Source organism: Lissotriton helveticus, chromosome 5_1 (genome assembly GCF_964261635.1).
Source record: "Lissotriton helveticus chromosome 5_1, aLisHel1.1, whole genome shotgun sequence".
In the NCBI taxonomy this organism is placed as follows: domain Eukaryota; kingdom Metazoa; phylum Chordata; class Amphibia; order Caudata; family Salamandridae; genus Lissotriton; species Lissotriton helveticus.
The window spans coordinates 160,261,695-160,279,771 of NC_136065.1; positions in this window are offsets into that span (position 1 = coordinate 160,261,695).

Below are 18,077 nucleotides of genomic sequence, written 5' to 3' on the forward strand. Positions count from 1 at the left end.
TGTCATCAAGAGGGTTGTCAGAAACCGAGTTAGCTGACAGGAGAGAGGAAAGACTGTTAAGGTGGGAAATAGCAAAAATGGTGTTGGAAGAAAGGAGGGAGGGGAGGAGGTTGGAACATGAGTCCAAGCTGGAGATGGAAAGGAAAAGGATGGAACACGAGTTCAAGCTACGGGGAACTCGAATTCCAGGCCCCTAACATCACTCTGAAGGGTGTTGAGTCAAAGGAATTCGCCAGGGAGCCCAGGCCCCATTTACCCAAGGACGTAGTCGCCAGTTATACCACTGGAGACGACATAGCCAAGTGGCTGGCAGCCTATGAGGTCTCCTTAAGAGCCCATGGGATCCATGAGAAGCATTGGGGTGGTGGATAATACCGGTACATGCCTCCGACAGGTAGGGATGCCCTATTGGCCCTAGACCAGGAGGAACAGGTTAATTACCCCGCCATGAAGGTGGCGCTCATCAGGAAGTTTGGGTTGACCCCCGAGAAATACCGGCAAAGGTTTAGGGGCAGCCACAAGCTGAGCTCACAGAATTGGGTTGACTTCCTGGATTTTGCCAAGAAAGCCCTGGATGGGTGGGTCCAAGGTAATGAGGTGGAGGACTATTGAGGGTTGTACGACCTGATACTCAAGGAACATCTACTCGAGAAATGTCTTCCCGAGCTGAGGCAACACCTGGTAGACAGCAAACGTACTTGCCCCCGTAAGCTTGCTGAGGAGGCGGACATTTGGGCAAGTACCCGAGTGTCCACGAAGGGGACGGGAGGAGATTCTCAGAAGTCCGGACAGGGCGCTCCCCAGAAGAAAGAGGGGGGAGATAACAAGAAGCAGGAGTTCTCCAAAGGCCCCCAAAATACCTTTAAGGGGAAAAGTTTCTTCTCCACTTCTAAGGCTAACCCGCAGAAGAACCCTAATCCTGGCCAGAGTCAGCAGCCAAGGGTTATCCATTGCTATGAGTGCGGTGGTATTGGACATTATAAGGGAGACGTGAAATGCCCAAAGAGACCACCCCCTCCCACTGGAGGGAAGGCCCCGGGAGTCGCTAGTGTAGCGCTCGGGGAGGAGATGCCCTTAGTTAAGGGGGGGAGTGGGCGGGTGTCACCTTAGTGTCCCTGGGTGATCGGGAGATGGTTCCAAAGATCCAGGTGCCCTCAAATACTACCAAGTATGGGCAATGGGTCACCATCAATGGCCATAGAGGAGAAGCTCTGAGAGATACAGGAGCCAGTATGACTATGGTAAGGAGTCATCTGGTGTCCTCAGAGCAGGTGATTCCAGGTGTACTTCATCCAGCCACGATGGCTGACGGCAGAATGGGCCACTATCCTGTGGCCGAGGTTCCCTTTGAGTGGGGAGGGGTTGCAGGTTCACTTCGAGTTGCCGTAAGCCCCGCCGTGCCAGTCGATTGTCTGCTGGGCAGACTTGATTCCGGTCTGGGAAAGACATGGCTTGGTAGTTCGGACTGGACTGTTCCCATGAGGCACAGGGTCAGAGCTGATTTGCATATAGCCAGTGTCTAACCCAGGGTGGTGTGGAGTGCAAAAAAACGATGGATTTAGGCCCAGATCCTTGTACTGGGGTGAATGTATGACATTGTTCTACATTCTGTCCATCAACTGTGTTTTTTGCAATTTTCACCCCGAGTGGGCTGGGTATGCTCAGACGTGAGTCCCAGGCTCTCCACACCACTGGAGTCAAGCTATCCAGGCTGAATGAAGGCTGATAGCCAGAAACCGGTCCTTGGATGCTTGATTCCGGTCTGGGAAAGACATGGCTTGGTAGTTCGGACTGGACTGTTCCCATGAGGCACAGGGTCAGAGCTGATTTGCATATAGCCAGTGTCTAACCCAGGGTGGTGTGGAGTGCAAAAAAACGATGGATTTAGGCCCAGATCCTTGTACTGGGGTGAATGTATGACATTGTTCTACATTCTGTCCATCAACTGTGTTTTTTGCAATTTTCACCCCGAGTGGGCTGGGTATGCTCAGACGTGAGTCCCAGGCTCTCCACACCACTGGAGTCAAGCTATCCAGGCTGAATGAAGGCTGATAGCCAGAAACCGGTCCTTGGATGCTTGATTCCGGTCTGGGAAAGACATGGCTTGGTAGTTCGGACTGGACTGTTCCCATGAGGCACAGGGTCAGAGCTGATTTGCATATAGCCAGTGTCTAACCCAGGGTGGTGTGGAGTGCAAAAAAACGATGGATTTAGGCCCAGATCCTTGTACTGGGGTGAATGTATGACATTGTTCTACATTCTGTCCATCAACTGTGTTTTTTGCAATTTTCACCCCGAGTGGGCTGGGTTTGCTCAGACGTGAGTCCCAGGCTCTCCACACCACTGGAGTCAAGCTATCCAGGCTGAATGAAGGCTGATAGCCAGAAACCGGTCCTTGGATGCTTGATTCCGGTCTGGGAAAGACATGGCTTGGTAGTTCGGACTGGACTGTTCCCATGAGGCACAGGGTCAGAGCTGATTTGCATATAGCCAGTGTCTAACCCAGGGTGGTGTGGAGTGCAAAAAAACGATGGATTTAGGCCCAGATCCTTGTACTGGGGTGAATGTATGACATTGTTCTACATTCTGTCCATCAACTGTGTTTTTTGCAATTTTCACCCCTAGTGGGCTGGGTATGCTCAGACGTGAGTCCCAGGCTCTCCACACCACTGGAGTCAAGCTATCCAGGCTGAATGAAGGCTGATAGCCAGAAACCGGTCCTTGGATGCTTGATTCCGGTCTGGGAAAGACATGGCTTGGTAGTTCGGACTGGACTGTTCCCATGAGGCACAGGGTCAGAGCTGATTTGCATATAGCCAGTGTCTAACCCAGGGTGGTGTGGAGTGCAAAAAAACGATGGATTTAGGCCCAGATCCTTGTACTGGGTTGAATGTATGACATTGTTCCACATTCTGTCCATCAACTGTGTTTTTTGCAATTTTCACCCCGAGTGGGCTGGGTATGCTCAGACGTGAGTCCCAGGCTCTCCACACCACTGGAGTCAAGCTATCCAGGCTGAATGAAGGCTGATAGCCAGAAACCGATCCTTGGATGCTTGATTCTGGTCTGGGAAAGACATGGCTTGGTAGTTCGGACTGGACTGTTCCCATGAGGCACAGGGTCAGAGCTGATTTGCATATAGCCAGTGTCTAACCCAGGGTGGTGTGGAGTGCAAAAAAACGATGGATTTAGGCCCAGATCCTTGTACTGGGGTGAATGTATGACATTGTTCTACATTCTGTCCATCAACTGTGTTTTTTGCAATTTTCACCCCAAGTGGGCTGGGTATGCTCAGACGTGAGTCCCAGGCTCTCCACACCACTGGAGTCCAGCTATCCAGGCTGAATGAAGGCTGATAGCCAGAAACCGGTCCTTGGATGCTTGATTCCGGTCTGGGAAAGACATGGCTTGGTAGTTCGGACTGGACTGTTCCCATGAGGCACAGGGTCAGAGCTGATTTGCATATAGCCAGTGTCTAACCCAGGGTGGTGTGGAGTGCAAAAAAACGATGGATTTAGGCCCAGATCCTTGTACTGGGGTGAATGTATGACATTGTTCTACATTCTGTCCATCAACTGTGTTTTTTGCAATTTTCACCCCGAGTGGGCTGGGTTTGCTCAGACGTGAGTCCCAGGCTCTCCACACCACTGGAGTCAAGCTATCCAGGCTGAATGAAGGCTGATAGCCAGAAACCGGTCCTTGGATGCTTGATTCCGGTCTGGGAAAGACATGGCTTGGTAGTTCGGACTGGACTGTTCCCATGAGGCACAGGGTCAGAGCTGATTTGCATATAGCCAGTGTCTAACCCAGGGTGGTGTGGAGTGCAAAAAAACGATGGATTTAGGCCCAGATCCTTGTACTGGGGTGAATGTATGACATTGTTCTACATTCTGTCCATCAACTGTGTTTTTTGCAATTTTCACCCCGAGTGGGCTGGGTATGCTCAGACGTGAGTCCCAGGCTCTCCACACCACTGGAGTCAAGCTATCCAGGCTGAATGAAGGCTGATAGCCAGAAACCGGTCCTTGGATGCTTGATTCCGGTCTGGGAAAGACATGGCTTGCTAGTTCGGACTGGACTGTTCCCATGAGGCACAGGGTCAGAGCTGATTTGCATATAGCCAGTGTCTAACCCAGGGTGGTGTGGAGTGCAAAAAAACGATGGATTTAGGCCCAGATCCTTGTACTGGGGTGAATGTATGACATTGTTCTACATTCTGTCCATCAACTGTGTTTTTTGGGCAATGATATGGAGCACAATGCTTGGAAGGAGGTGGAATACCGGACTCATACTGAGATGCTGGGTACACCTGATTGGGCCTGTGTGAGTACCAGGTCTGCGGCTGCTCGGGAGGAGAAGTCGCGTGGGTTGGAGCCTGGAACAATGGCCCACCCAGCTGCTGATGAGGGAACATTTCGAGGACAGGAGGAGCCTGCCTCGATGTCCATGCCCCGTGAGACGGATAGGCCACCTGTGGAGGTGGACCCGGAGTCCGCGGAGGAGGACATGGTTCCGTTGGAGGACTTGCCTATCCCCGCTGAGTGGCGAGTGGAAGGAGGACTATCCAGGGAGGAACTGAGCAAGGGACAAAGGGAATGTCCCACCCTCGAGGGTCTGAGGCAACAGGCTGAAGCCCAGGCAGCAGGTAACGAGTCTGGGAACTATCGTGTTTACTGGGAGGATGGTCTCCTCTACAGTGAACCCAGGGCGCCAGTGCACGGATTGTCACGGGCCCTGGTAGTCCCACAGTGTTACCGAGCCTTCCTATTAGAGTTGGCTCATGAGATTCCCTTGGCAGGACACTTGGGTCAGGACAAGACCTTTGCCCGGCTTGTCCCCCACTTTTATTGGCCTCGAATGAGGGTGGCGTCCGACACATACTGTCGGTCGTGCGTGTCATGCCAAGCCAGTGGGAAAACAGGGACGAAGCTGAAGGCTCCCCTGGAACCACTTCCCGTCATTGGCACCCCCTTTGAAAGGGTGGGCATCGACATTGCTGGGCCCCTAGATCCACCTACATCATCCGGTCACAGGTTTATCCTGGTCCTGGTGGATCACGCCACAAGGTATCCAGAGGCAATTCCTCTGAGAACCATTACTGCACCAGTAGTGGCAAAGGCCCTGATGGGGATCTTTACCCGAGTGGGATTCCCCAAGGAAGTTGTGTCTGACAGGGGGACCAACTTCCTGTCAGCATATATGCGGGCCATGTGGAAGGAGTGTGGAGTGACTTACAGGTTCACCACTCCTTATCACCCACAGACCAATGGTCTTGTGGAAAGGTTCAACCAAACCTTGAAGGGTATGATCAGAAGTCTACCCGAAAGCCTGCGGAGGAAATGGGACGTCCTCCTACCCTGTTTGCTCTTTTCCTACATGGAAGTGCCGCAAAAGGGAGTGGGCTTCAGCCCCTTCGAGCTTTTGTACGGGCACCCTGTACGTGGACCTCTCAGCCTGGTGAGGGACTCCTGGGAAAAGTCTCCCCGGAAAGTTCCCCAGGATGTGGTGAGCTACATGCTGGCCTTCCGAAGCCAAATGGCTAAGTTGTGGAAGCAAGCTTCTGACAACTTGGAAGCCAGTCAGGCAGTCCTGAAAGCGTGGTATGACCACAACGCTCACCCGGTGGAGTTGGAGCCTGGCCAGAAGGTGTGAGTGATGGAGCCTGGAGAGCTGAGTGCCCTCCAGGACCGTTGGACAGGCCCCTATGAGGTATTGGAGAAGGAGGGCAAGTCTACCTATCAGGTGGACGTAAAGACCCCTCGGCATCCGCATCGGGTGTTACATGCCAATCGCCTCAAGCCCCACTACGAGAGGCCCGACGTCATGTTGGTTATGGTGACTGACGGATCGGAGGAAGAGGACACGGAGCCTCTCCCCGACCTTTTTGAGTCTCAAGAAAAGGATGGGTCAGTGGAGGGAGTGAAACTCTCGCCAACCCTGACTCCTGAGCAGCAGGAGGAATGTCGCCAGGTCTTGGGGTCATTTGCTCCTCTGTTCTCCCTTGTCCCGGGTAAGACCCACTTGTGTACCCATGACGTGGACACAGGGGACAGCCCACCTGTGAAGTCAAAGTCTTACCGGCTGTCTGACAAGGTGAAGGCCAGTATCCAAAGCGAAGTAGCTAAGATGCTGGAGCTAGGAGTCATCGAACCTTCAAGTAGCCCTTGGTCTAGCCCGGTGGTGTTAGTTCCTAAAGCTGCCCCACCTGGCATCACACCAGAATTGAGATTCTGTGTGGACTACCGAGGACTAAATTCGGTAACCAAAACGGATGCTCATCCGATCCCTCGGGCGGATGAATTGATTGACCGGTTGGGAGCTGCCCAATATCTCAGTACCATTGACCTCACTGCAGGTTACTGGCAGATTCCCATGTCTAATGGAGCCAAGGAAAGGTCAGCCTTCTCCACACCTGATGGACACTACCAGTTTTGCGTCATGCCCTTTGGGCTCAAGAACGCTCCTGCCACTTTTCAGCGGCTGGTGAACACGATCCTCACCGGGATGGAGTCATTCTCTGCTGCTTACTTGGATGACATAGCTGTCTTCAGTAGCAGCTGGGAGGATCACTTGCAGCACTTGCAAGCCGTTCTCCAGGCCCTGGAACGGGCTGGCTTGACGATCAAGGCCAGAAAATGTCAGATTGGACAGGGGTCGGTAGTGTACTTAGGACACTTGGTGGGCCGGGGAACGGTGCAGCCCCTTCAGGCGAAGATTGAGGCAATCATGGCCTGGAAACCCCCCAAGACCCAGACTGAGGTCCGAGCCTTCCTGGGCCTCACAGGTTACTACAGACGATTCGTGAAGGGGTATGGCACTATCGTGGCACCCCTTACAGAACTCACGGCCAAAAAGCAACCCAGGAGAGTCATTTGGACGGAGGCTTGCCAGCGAGCCTTCGACACTCTGAAACAAGCATTGTGTAAAGCTCCAGTCCTGAAGGCTCCAGATTTTTCAAAAGAGTTCATTGTCCAGACAGATGCATCCGACATTGGCATTGGGGCGGTGCTATCGCAACTCAATGAAGAGGGTCTGGATCAACCCGTGGTCATTCTGTCACGAAGACTGCTTTCCCGGGAACAGAGGTGGAGTACCATCGAGCGGGAAGCCTTTGCGGTGGTCTGGGCACTGAAGAAGCTGCGACCATATTTGTTTGGTTCACACTTCCTTGTTCAGACAGACCACCGACCCCTTCGTTGGCTCATGCAAATGAAGGGGGAAAATCCCAAACTGTTGAGGTGGTCTATCTCCCTACAGGGAATGGACTTTCGGGTGGAACACCGGCCCGGAGTTGACCACGCCAATGCAGACGGTCTCTCCAGGTATTTCCGCCTTAGTGTTGAGGACTCCCAAGGGGTTGGGTAGCTCTCCCCACTTTCAGCTGGGGGGGACGCGTGTTAGACCCGTCTGCTTCTGAGAGTCCCCTCACCACTATGATTTCTTTTGTTCCCCTGTACCTCCAAAATTTGTCGCTTTTTATTTGTCTACCAGGACTTTTTATGTGTTGTTTCATGGGGTTAGATGTTCCTTGACGCCCAGTTGCTCACAAGGTTTGTGGCACCTATTTACAAGGCGCCTGGCCCAAACCTGTGGCATTACAAGCTGGGGTTGTCAACCTGTGTAAATGAACTTAAAATGGTGGACACCCTTTTTCCTCATGTGAAGTGACTCCCATTGGAGCCTTCATGAACCCTGGCCTTTTGAGGTTTTGGCGCCCTTTGGTTGGCGCGCATTTCTGACAGGAACTCCTTTATTTTCCTCAGGTACACAAAATGGCTGCTCTAGAACCCCAGTACGGTGGCTGTGAGTGTCCTAAATACCCCTCAAGAGTGCCATGTCATTGTCACAGCCAGAGAAGGTTCTAGAACCTTCTGGCTCGTGCCAGTACCCCAGGGCACTGGCTATATGAGGCCCAGTCCCTGGCGGCCATTTTAGGATGGACATTAGTTCAGACTAGAGAAGAGATTCCAGACTTGACACCAGATTGACACCTGCCCTGTTGACCCCTGAGGTGGCTGGTAGCGCAGGCAGTAGAGCAGCAAAGGGTTGCTGGCGTTGTGTCTGACTGGCGTTCCAGTCAGCTACATGAGAAGTGATCTAGCGCCTACAGCGCCTGCCCAGCGAGTACCTCATTGCCCCCAAAGACTGTGGCCAGATTTGTGTGCCTCCCCGCCCCCCCGGTGGTGAACTGTGATCGATTTATCGAGTCGCGAGGCGAGAGCAAGTTCGCCGCGACCGCGATCGTCAGCTGTGCCCCCTTCGCGACAGGTGCCTCTAGGGGGGAGCTCGGACGTCTCCGAGCCCCACCAGCGTAGAGCGCTTCCTGCGCAGATTGAAGGTGAGGTGGTGCGCCGGGGCGGGGAAAGGCCGGCCTTCGTTGGGCGGGACTAGCGTCTCTGTCACTCCCCAGTGACCCGGGAGCTGTAGCTGTGGGCGGGAACCCCCCTGTATGCAGAAGTCGGAGGGAGGTCCGTGGAGCCCCTGAGAGCCCCGTCGCTAACGAGAGAAGTGCTGTGCCCGACTGAATCGTATTTGGATTGCAGCCGATGTGAGGTGGGCCCGTTTCCTCATAGTGAATGCAGTGTTGTGAAGGAACTGTGAACCGGCATTTACCTGACTGTGCGCGAAGGTTGTGTGACCTCTCCGGCAGCCCGTTCGTCAGTCTAATGACTTTGAACTGGTGCCGCCTGTGCTCAAGTGGTGCTAAAGCCCGTAGGCGCGCATAGACTTCACCGGCAAAGCAGAGATCCTATCCCGGTGACCGCCGAGTGCAAATGATGTATTTACTGTGTTTCCTTGCCTTCTAGATATACGCACATACGCCTTGAGTGATTATTAAAGAGTCCCAAACCTTATTTTGTGCTCAGAGAAGCCGTATACCTGGTCATTGAAAACAGCATAAACTGTAAGAGTTGTCTTTCCCATTTGAAACGTATTGCAAATGTGATGAACCTAAAGTATTTAATTGGTGGCAGCGATACCAGAAGAAACATGTGGTTGCTTATTTAAATGAACCAGTATTAATTCTGATATTTATTCTGATATTTATTCTGATATTTATTTGTGGTATTCATTCCTAAAGTTTATTCTATTGATTGATGCTATTTATTCCTGACTTATTTATTAATACTATTTATTACCGAATTGAAACCCAGAACTGTATGACCAAAAGAAATGTATATGTGCTTTCCCAGTCAACCCTATTTACAACAAAGAACTTTTATATAAAGGAATCGTATTTTTCTACAGCAGTGGTGTGGTGTCCTTCTTTTTGGTGTGGATGTACAAGGAGTTATTATTGGGTCAGAGCCGGCTTAACATTACAGCCTTCACTTGCCTTGTCACTTGAGCCAAGCTACCCCCTTGCCCATCGCAGGTCCAACACCTGCTTGCTGTTTTTATTATAATATTCTGTGTAGTTGTTTTAGACGTAATGAGAAACAGATTATTCCTGTATTAATAAATACTGTGTACGATCCGTTAAATAATGAAATACGCTTTGTTTCGGTTACCACTTTGTCCCTGATTCCTTTATGTGATTCTTAGTAACCCAAAAGCTCTCAAAAAACATTGGAATATCATTACCAAAAAATCTCGCTATATCGGATGTTTTGAAAGACTCACCACAAAGCAGTTTTAAACGAGGGAGGAACCTCAGAGACAAACTATCCCCAATCCTTTTTTCATGTTACAAAAGACTCCACGTCTATTTTTACAGCAACCCAAGGGTTTCTATACCTGCTCCAATTGTTCAATATGCAAACTGGGGAAATCAAAGACTAAAGAAGTTTCGGTGAATGACCACCTTCACCAAATACGACACTTTATCAATTGCTAGAGCACCAAAGTGATTTATTTGATCTCCTGCCCCTGTGATCAACACTATATAGGGAGCACAACTCGACCTTTAAAAATTCGGATTCAAGAACACCACAGTAACATCCACAAAAATGACGAGAGGCAACCGTTAGTAGAACACTATTAGACCACCTTTACTTTCTGTGGTCTAATAAAGATGAAACAACATGCAAAAGAAATAAATCTTGAACTTAAGTTACGCCAACAGGAAAGTGCTCTAAGCATCCATTTTGATACTGTGAACAAAGACTTAAATAAGGTTCATGAGTGGCCTTACTGGCTTTAATATGCATTAGACTGAACAATAACCATACAGGACATTTCCACCAGTTACATATCTCTGTCCAGAATATGAAACTGTCTCCAAACGTATTACTTGTGACTCTTCATTACTTGTTAACTATATATCCAACTTCCTAAATAATGATCCTCATCCTGTTTGTCTATATCTGAGGCTGAAAGCATTTGCCCCTCTGAACCCTCTTCCCTTCTCTCATGCATGATGGTCCAACTAATGTTCTTAGTAATTATGAACTTTTGGTTTCATATTACATTCATTCTCTTAACCATTCAAATAGTTAGTCTACTTCTCTATTCTTGTTTGTTCTTAATACTTACAAAAAATAATATAAATTTCAAGACAACCAAGTAAAATTACTATACTAGTTAATTGTTTATTATAGATCCTACACTTTATATAATTACTTAGTTCCTTTACTTACTACCGTTAGATAAACACGTTTGTAATCTCTGGCCCTTTTTTCCCTATCTTAACATCTGTAAAATAATACTAGTGGTTACTCTTTTCACAGGGTACCAAAACATTTCCGGACAGCAAGAACATGTTAAACTCATATCATTAAACGTATAAAGGCATTTCAATTTTTTTTTCCCTTCTCAAATGACTTTTTCATGTATTACAAATGAATAGTACTATCTTAAATATAGCATCCTAATATTCAATTCATGGACATCATTTCGTAGTTCCTTTTTAACTCCCGTTCTAACCTTCAAAGTGTTTCTGTAGTTTCAAACCCTAACCAAAATGACTCCTAGGCACATAGTCCAAATGACTTTATTCCGAAGTTGAATCATGCTGTTGAACTTGTTTTAAAGATGCATCTACACAGACCCTCTTATATTCTCTAATGCAATTGTAGGTAAGAAATATCAATCAATCAATGTTTGGAGACGAGTTGGCCTAACGGCAAGGCGGTCGACCTCGAATCTGGGGAACTGGTTTTGAGTCTCTTCAATGACGCTAAACATCCTGTGATTCTGGACAAATCACTTAATCTCCCTATGCCTAACAAAAAAAAATGAATGTGTACTCATTCAATGTAACAGGTGCTATGTAAAGCGCTCTGAATGATATCCGATTCGGGTCAAGTTTGTGCTATATAAAACTCTGTAAAATAATAAAAAAATCAAATCTTTAGTGGTTATAACACACTAATGTACTGCTGCATTATTACCACATGGAAATATTTCACCACTTAAAGATGGCGGTTAATAATCAATGCAATAATGATGTTCTTACGGAAAGTCTCCTTTCTATTTAAAATGGCGCCTCAGTACACCGCCGTTACATCTTTACACGACTAAGCAAGGGATTATACCCAGGACCTGAGGCATCTTGATTTAAAAATGTAAGTTTATAAGAATATACACTTTCACTGTTTATGGCAAGACTGTTTGACGACTTTGCAAAATAAATGCGATTCGTTCTCATGCCCGTATAGTGTATTAGCACTATCATTTTGTTAAATTCATTGCTCTTAATCTCAGACTGCTGACTTTTTATTAATTTGAGACTGTTACTGTTAGTCTGCTACCAAGATTGCCACCATAAGTTGAAACGCTTCTTCCAATAGTAGCGTAAGCATGCACCAATGTGCCTCTGTTTATCAATTTGAGATTGTTACTGTTAGTCTGCTACAGAGACTGTCACCATAATTTGAAACGCGTCTTCCAGCTGCAGCGTAAGTACGCACTAAAGGGCCTCTGTTTTCTCATTACGTGAAATCTTTGAAGATTGAAACTACGGGCTGACTCAAATGATTACACATGTGAAATTCCTGAGATTACAAACCCTAACATGCCAACAATACTTTTACTCTAATCCCTCTTAGAACCTCGTCTGTGAGATACCAAGTAGACGTATCTTGAAATATAGGAGTTTGAACAAGTTTGTCACAAATAAAAAATAGAGCAGCTGCCTCTTAGCATTTGTCACTGAAACTAATTTAATATTACTATTTTCTCTTCTCCCACTCAGATCTTTGTTCTCAGTTATAACTTTGATGCAACAAATTTGTCAAATATTATGCTCAAACCTTCTACCTCGACTATAAATGAAACTTGTTTCTTTTTAGGTAAACCAAAGCTCCCTTCTTCACTTACTAAATACAATATAGTAATCTGTAACTTAAGACGCTATTTTCTTTATCTTTTTGTAACAGTAATTTTCCATTTTCAGTTCTTTGTAATTCTAGAGTCAAACAATACAAATAAAAGCATGATGCACATAATAATAAGAAAAGGGCACGACCCATATTAAACTTATCTCATCATGCATGCAGGGATTACCAGGCATTGCCTTGCGCCTCAAGCCTCAAGCTTAACTTTTTTACCACCACTCAAGAATCTTGTTCTTATCTTTTTCATGTTTTCTGTCTTTTGGAAATCTTTTAAATTTTTAACTCCTTTCACTATAAACACTATTGTCCTTTCACCGGTTATTTTTTACTTCTTTGACTCTTCTGAATCAGCACTTCCTTTACATTTTTTGGCTCCCCAGTCACACAACACTTGGTAGTGACTTTAACTGGTTCTTAGTTTCATTTTAAACTCATGATGCTTATTACATTTATTTCAGCCTTGAGAAAGCCCTGGTCCAAATGACCGTCAAAGGGCAAAACACGTGTCGGCTGTTGAATGTTTAAATAAAACTGGCTGTTGAGCGTTTACATAAAACTATTTCTGTAAACCTTTGGCGTTTGATGACAACCTATGAACCAGGATCCAAACCAAAAGAATAAAAGTAGAAAATAAAAATCACTTGGAATTTTGAATCTTTACAAATCAGAAGAATATTAATATTTACTCAGGAGGAGTATGGACTCACTTATTTTTATAACCTTTAATATTAAGAGGATATCAAGGTCTAGTACCTCGAGTTAACCTTCTCCAACTACCTATTGGCAATATTATCCGGGAAAAGGCTCTATGGACCTTCTTTCTCCCCCAGATTACAACAGGACACCAGATTACCGCCAGGACGGGCGTTGCGGCGGTGTCATGGCGATAGGAATGTTTGCTTCACAGGTGAGCCTAAAAAGTTTCCCACCACCGTCATAGTCCCTTCAGCATGTCTGTGCACAGCGTGGCATGCACCATGTCATCCATGCCACACAATGTACGCATGGCCATGCACTTTTGGGGGGCATATCATGGGCCCCGCGTCATACACCTCCATCGGCATATGTGCTCGGGAGCCCTGTTGGGGCCACTTCACATGCCTTTCTACAAAATATTTCATGGCGGGGTCCCGGCCATGAAATGCTTGGAGGAATGGCCGGACAGAATCTGCTTGGTGTTGCCGGCATTGGCACGGCTGTGATTCCCACCTGTTTTCCCAACCACTGACGCCATGATATCCTGGATCCTGGAAGCAGTGGCGGTTTAACCGCCACCATCGTGATCGGGCAGGAGGCCCGATGTGATGGTGGCGGTGGGATAACCATCTACCAGTATGGCCGTCCCAGGACTGCCAACATCAAAATCAGGCCCTAAGTTGGTACCATAACCTGTATGGAGTTCACAGAGCCTTAAATAACTTTCCTAGACCAGTATCGGGAGGCTGCACTCCTTATAAGGTTCTATTCAGAGTTCATGTGTATGTGCCTGGGTTAGATAATTCTGGAAAGGTGGCAGATGAAGATACATTTGACTTGCAGAAATGTTTGTATGTTTTACAGCGTATCCAAGAAGTCAGAGACAAGCTGTCTTATACAAGCCACTCTAACGCGGCCACCTGTAAAGAGGTTATCACTGCTGCCGACGGGCAGGTTCCTGAGTGTGCCGACATAGTTCGGGAAAAAAAATCCATGACAAGCAAGCTTTTGAATTATCTTACAGACCACCCGTCCATGTTCATGGGGTAAAAGGCAGCAGAACTATTTATTCACCCCCTCTGCCTGGCTCAAGGAAAAACAGACGTGTTCATCGACCACTATAAAAAAGCACCATGTAGCCAGTCCTCTACGGCGGACCTATGCAGTCAGCAAGAAGGATTAAGTGTAGTGCCTCACAGCCTCTCCCTAATCAGAATACCCTACACCCTGAACAAAAGCAGTTTGTGGTTCAGGTTCTCAGACGAGGGTATTTGAGCTTAACACTCTAAGCAGAACTTTAAATAACTGGATATTTCATACGAGACTTTTCACCCCTACTTCAGTAAGTCACCGCAAGACACAGATTTGTGCTTGTCAATGGTTTCGTGACAAGTATCTGATTCCTCCATGGTCCATGCCTGTATCATATTGGGAACTTTTCTTTTTGTCATGTGGTTGTCAATGATACTCATCATTCTACTGCTACTGAATGGATATTTTGTCCCCACAATAAAACGGTCTCACCGGCGGTTCGTGAACTGATACCACACTTCTCACCACACAAAGCCCAAAGAGGGCTTTATGCTGCGAACATTACAGCTTATCATGAGCCTGAGGGCCTAGTCTGGGAAAAGGTTCCATGTTAAATTATGGGACCCACTAACACTTTTTAATTGCCTTATATGATAAAGGTTTCAATGAATGAGGTTATAATACCCAGTTCTATTTCAGATGAATGGGACATTGAAACTATTAAAAGAAAGATATCTGACTTACAGGCAATTGCTACTTTGAATAATGAATATACTTATTTGAATTCAGCAAATTTCAAAGAAAAGTATTGTTATCACCACTCTGCACATTATTTCATACATAGGGCAAGCTATCCTAGGGAAATGTACAATTACACACAATGGGAACATTGTGAAGCTCCACCTCACAACAGCAAATCTAATTTCTTAAAGAAATTCCAGTACGTCCAAAGTGCTGACAGATTACATCTTTCGGCATTTTATTTCATACAGAAGCCACCGCAGCTTCCAAAAAATCTAATCACTACCAACAAGCTGATTTACTCTACTGAGTTTAGTCAAAACATGGCTATTCAATAATATGAGTATTGGAAAGAAAATGTTGATGAGAAAAGCATATGGGGAACTATATTTTGGCAGATATATAGCAAATAAGCCTTATTTGGGGCCTGTATAATACCAAAAGAAATCATATTTCTAAAGAAAACTAACCAGCAGACTACTTATCTTGGATTAGGACCAAGGAAAGATTTACATACACCTTCTATTCAAAAGGTCAATCTAACCATTTCCATAACTGGCAAATCCTAATGCATATGTCTGAATCACACATAAATGATATGATACAGAGTGGAACCTATAATTCAACCCATTTTTTTGTTGAAGGTTTGGTCTTATGTCCTTATAATTCTGATACCTGTATGCAGTGTTTCCTTTCCAACACTCCTGAACCTAACAATGAATCGTCCTGATCCATGTTCCAATACACAAACATCTATAGTAATTACCACATATATTGTAGGTAAGCAATGCCAAAGATGGTTGGAGCACTCTAGTATTTAAGCTGTGAAAGAACTCTTTTACTCAACTACTGAGAATGTGGATTTTCTGACTGTCTTCTGTGATCACGTTCGAGAAAAAATAAAAGATTCCTTGCCATTTACAAGGAATTATACAAATATTCAGAGACCCCAGTGCTGATAGTTTCTTTTCATGACTTTCCAGGCCAGGAGTGCAGAGCCACAAAGAACAATAACCACTGGTGTGGAAAACTAGGGCCCTGAAAGTGGAAAGCTCTGTCTGTAGGAATCCATTCACAAAGAGCAGAGAGTGGTTGGGTCGGTAAGGTATCCACGGCTAGACAGAGTCTCTACCAGATATGGCATTACCGAAGGTAAGGTACTTGTTCATCTGATAGTGACTTATAGCCACAGACTCCTTACCTTAGAAAAAATACCCATGCAATGCCTCCCCAGAGGTGGTTTCATACCAAAAAGTCCTGTAGGACTACATGGGCAAAGTGCCCATCCCAATGAACCTGACTGTCCAGGCAGTAGTGTTTTATGAACGTGTGCCAAGAAGCCCACATTGCTGCTTTGCAGAGGCTTCGCATGCTAACACATTGGTCATAGCCTTGGCCCTGGTGGAATGAGCATGCAAGCCTTCAGGGGAATGCATCATGGCTAATGCATTGCAGATTTTAATGCAGCGCATGATCCATCTGGAGATGATCCGCTACTGCATAGAATTCCCTTCTTCGCTCTGACATTACCCACGAATAGTTTGTCATCCATCCGGAACTCTCTTGAGTGGTCAAGGTAGAATAGCAACGCTCTTTTTGGGTCCAGTTGCTGAAGTTGCTCCTCTTCCTTAGAGGGATGTGGCAGAGCATAAAAAGTATGGCCTACTTAATGTAAGTATGGCCTACATTAAAGAGAGTGACGACGTTCGATAGAAAGGAAACTATAGTTCGCAGAACCAGCTTATCTGGGTAGATGTTCAGGTATGGAGACTTAGATTACAAAATCTGAAACTCACCGACACTCTGGGCAGATGTTATTGCCTTAAGGAAGGCCGCCTTGATGGTAAGGAGCCTGAGAGGACAGTGGTGCAGGGGCTCAAAGGAAGCACACCTCAGAAATTTCAGTAGGAGATTAAGGTCTAACTGAGAGTGATAAAGGGGGAAGGCACACACATATGTTGCAAACCTTTTAAAAACCTATGTTCAATAGGGGATTTCAAGAGGGATGGCTGGTCATGTAAAAGCAGAAAGGCTGATATAGCAGAAAGATAACCCTTTATGGTGCCCAGAGCAGAGCCCAGCTGGGCAAGGGAAATAATAAAGAGAAGAACCTAAGAAAGAGGAGTAGAAAGGCGGTCAACCTGCTATTCTGCATACCATGCCACAAACTTGCCCCAAAGGTAGGCCTACACCATTTTGGTGGAGGGCCACCTGGTCCCCAGAATAATATCACAGACTTTGGGAGGAAGGTTGAAAGCTGTCAACTGTCACCGCTCAGTCTCCACGCAAGAAAGAGGAGCATTGACAGGTTCGGGGAGAGAACTTCCCTTTGCTGTTGCGACAGAAGATTCTCCCAAGGGGTAGCCTGATTGGAGGACCGATGGCCATGCTCAACAGTTTGGGATACCATACTCTCCAAGCCCAGTGCAGACCCACAAGGATTACTTGGGGCCAATCGTTCCATCTCTTCTTGAGAACTCTGGACAGGAGTGGTATGGGCGGAAAAGCGCAGAGGAGGCCTGAGCTCCACTCAAGATAAAAAATGTCACAGAGCGAGAGCAAACTTAGAACCTCCATCGCACAGATCTGCTGACATTGTGTGTTCTTGGTGGTGGTGAATAGATCTAACCAAGGCTCTCCCCACTGCTGAAAGACTCCTTGCACCACCTTCGGATGGAGACGCCATTTGTGAGCCACTAGGCATCTTCGTCTGAGTTTGCCCGCCCTGGCGTTCAGAGAGCCTGCCAGGTGTTGAACCACCAGGGATATGCCCTGCAGTCCAGCCATGTCCAGAGACACAGGTCTTCTTGACAGAGTGTTCATAACCCAATCCCGTCCTGTTTGTTTCAATACCAAATGACGCTGGTGTCCGTGAACACCTGCACTAGCCTACTAGCCTTCCATTGATGGATGGTAGAAAGGCTTTCAATGGCAGTTGGATTGCTTGAAGCTCCAGAAGGTTGATGTGAAGACTGAATTCCACCAGGGACCAGGGGCCCCTGATATCCACCTCTCTCAGATGGCCGCAGGATCCCAGGAGTGATGCATCTGTCACCATTGTCAGATCTGGTTGAGGAAAGGAGAGAGGTTTCCCTGATGCTGCACCCACTGGAACTTCAGGGCCCACTGCAGAACCTGAATATGGCAGTGGGCATTTATCACAATTGGAATGCAGGAGGCCATGAGGCCCAGCAGCCTCAGATTCAGACTCACTGAAATCCAGGATAGAGGCTGAAACATCAGAATCCTAGACTGAATATCCGGGACTCACCGTTCAGGAGGATAAGCCCAAAACTGTAACATGTGTAGAACAGCTCTGGTGAAGGGTAG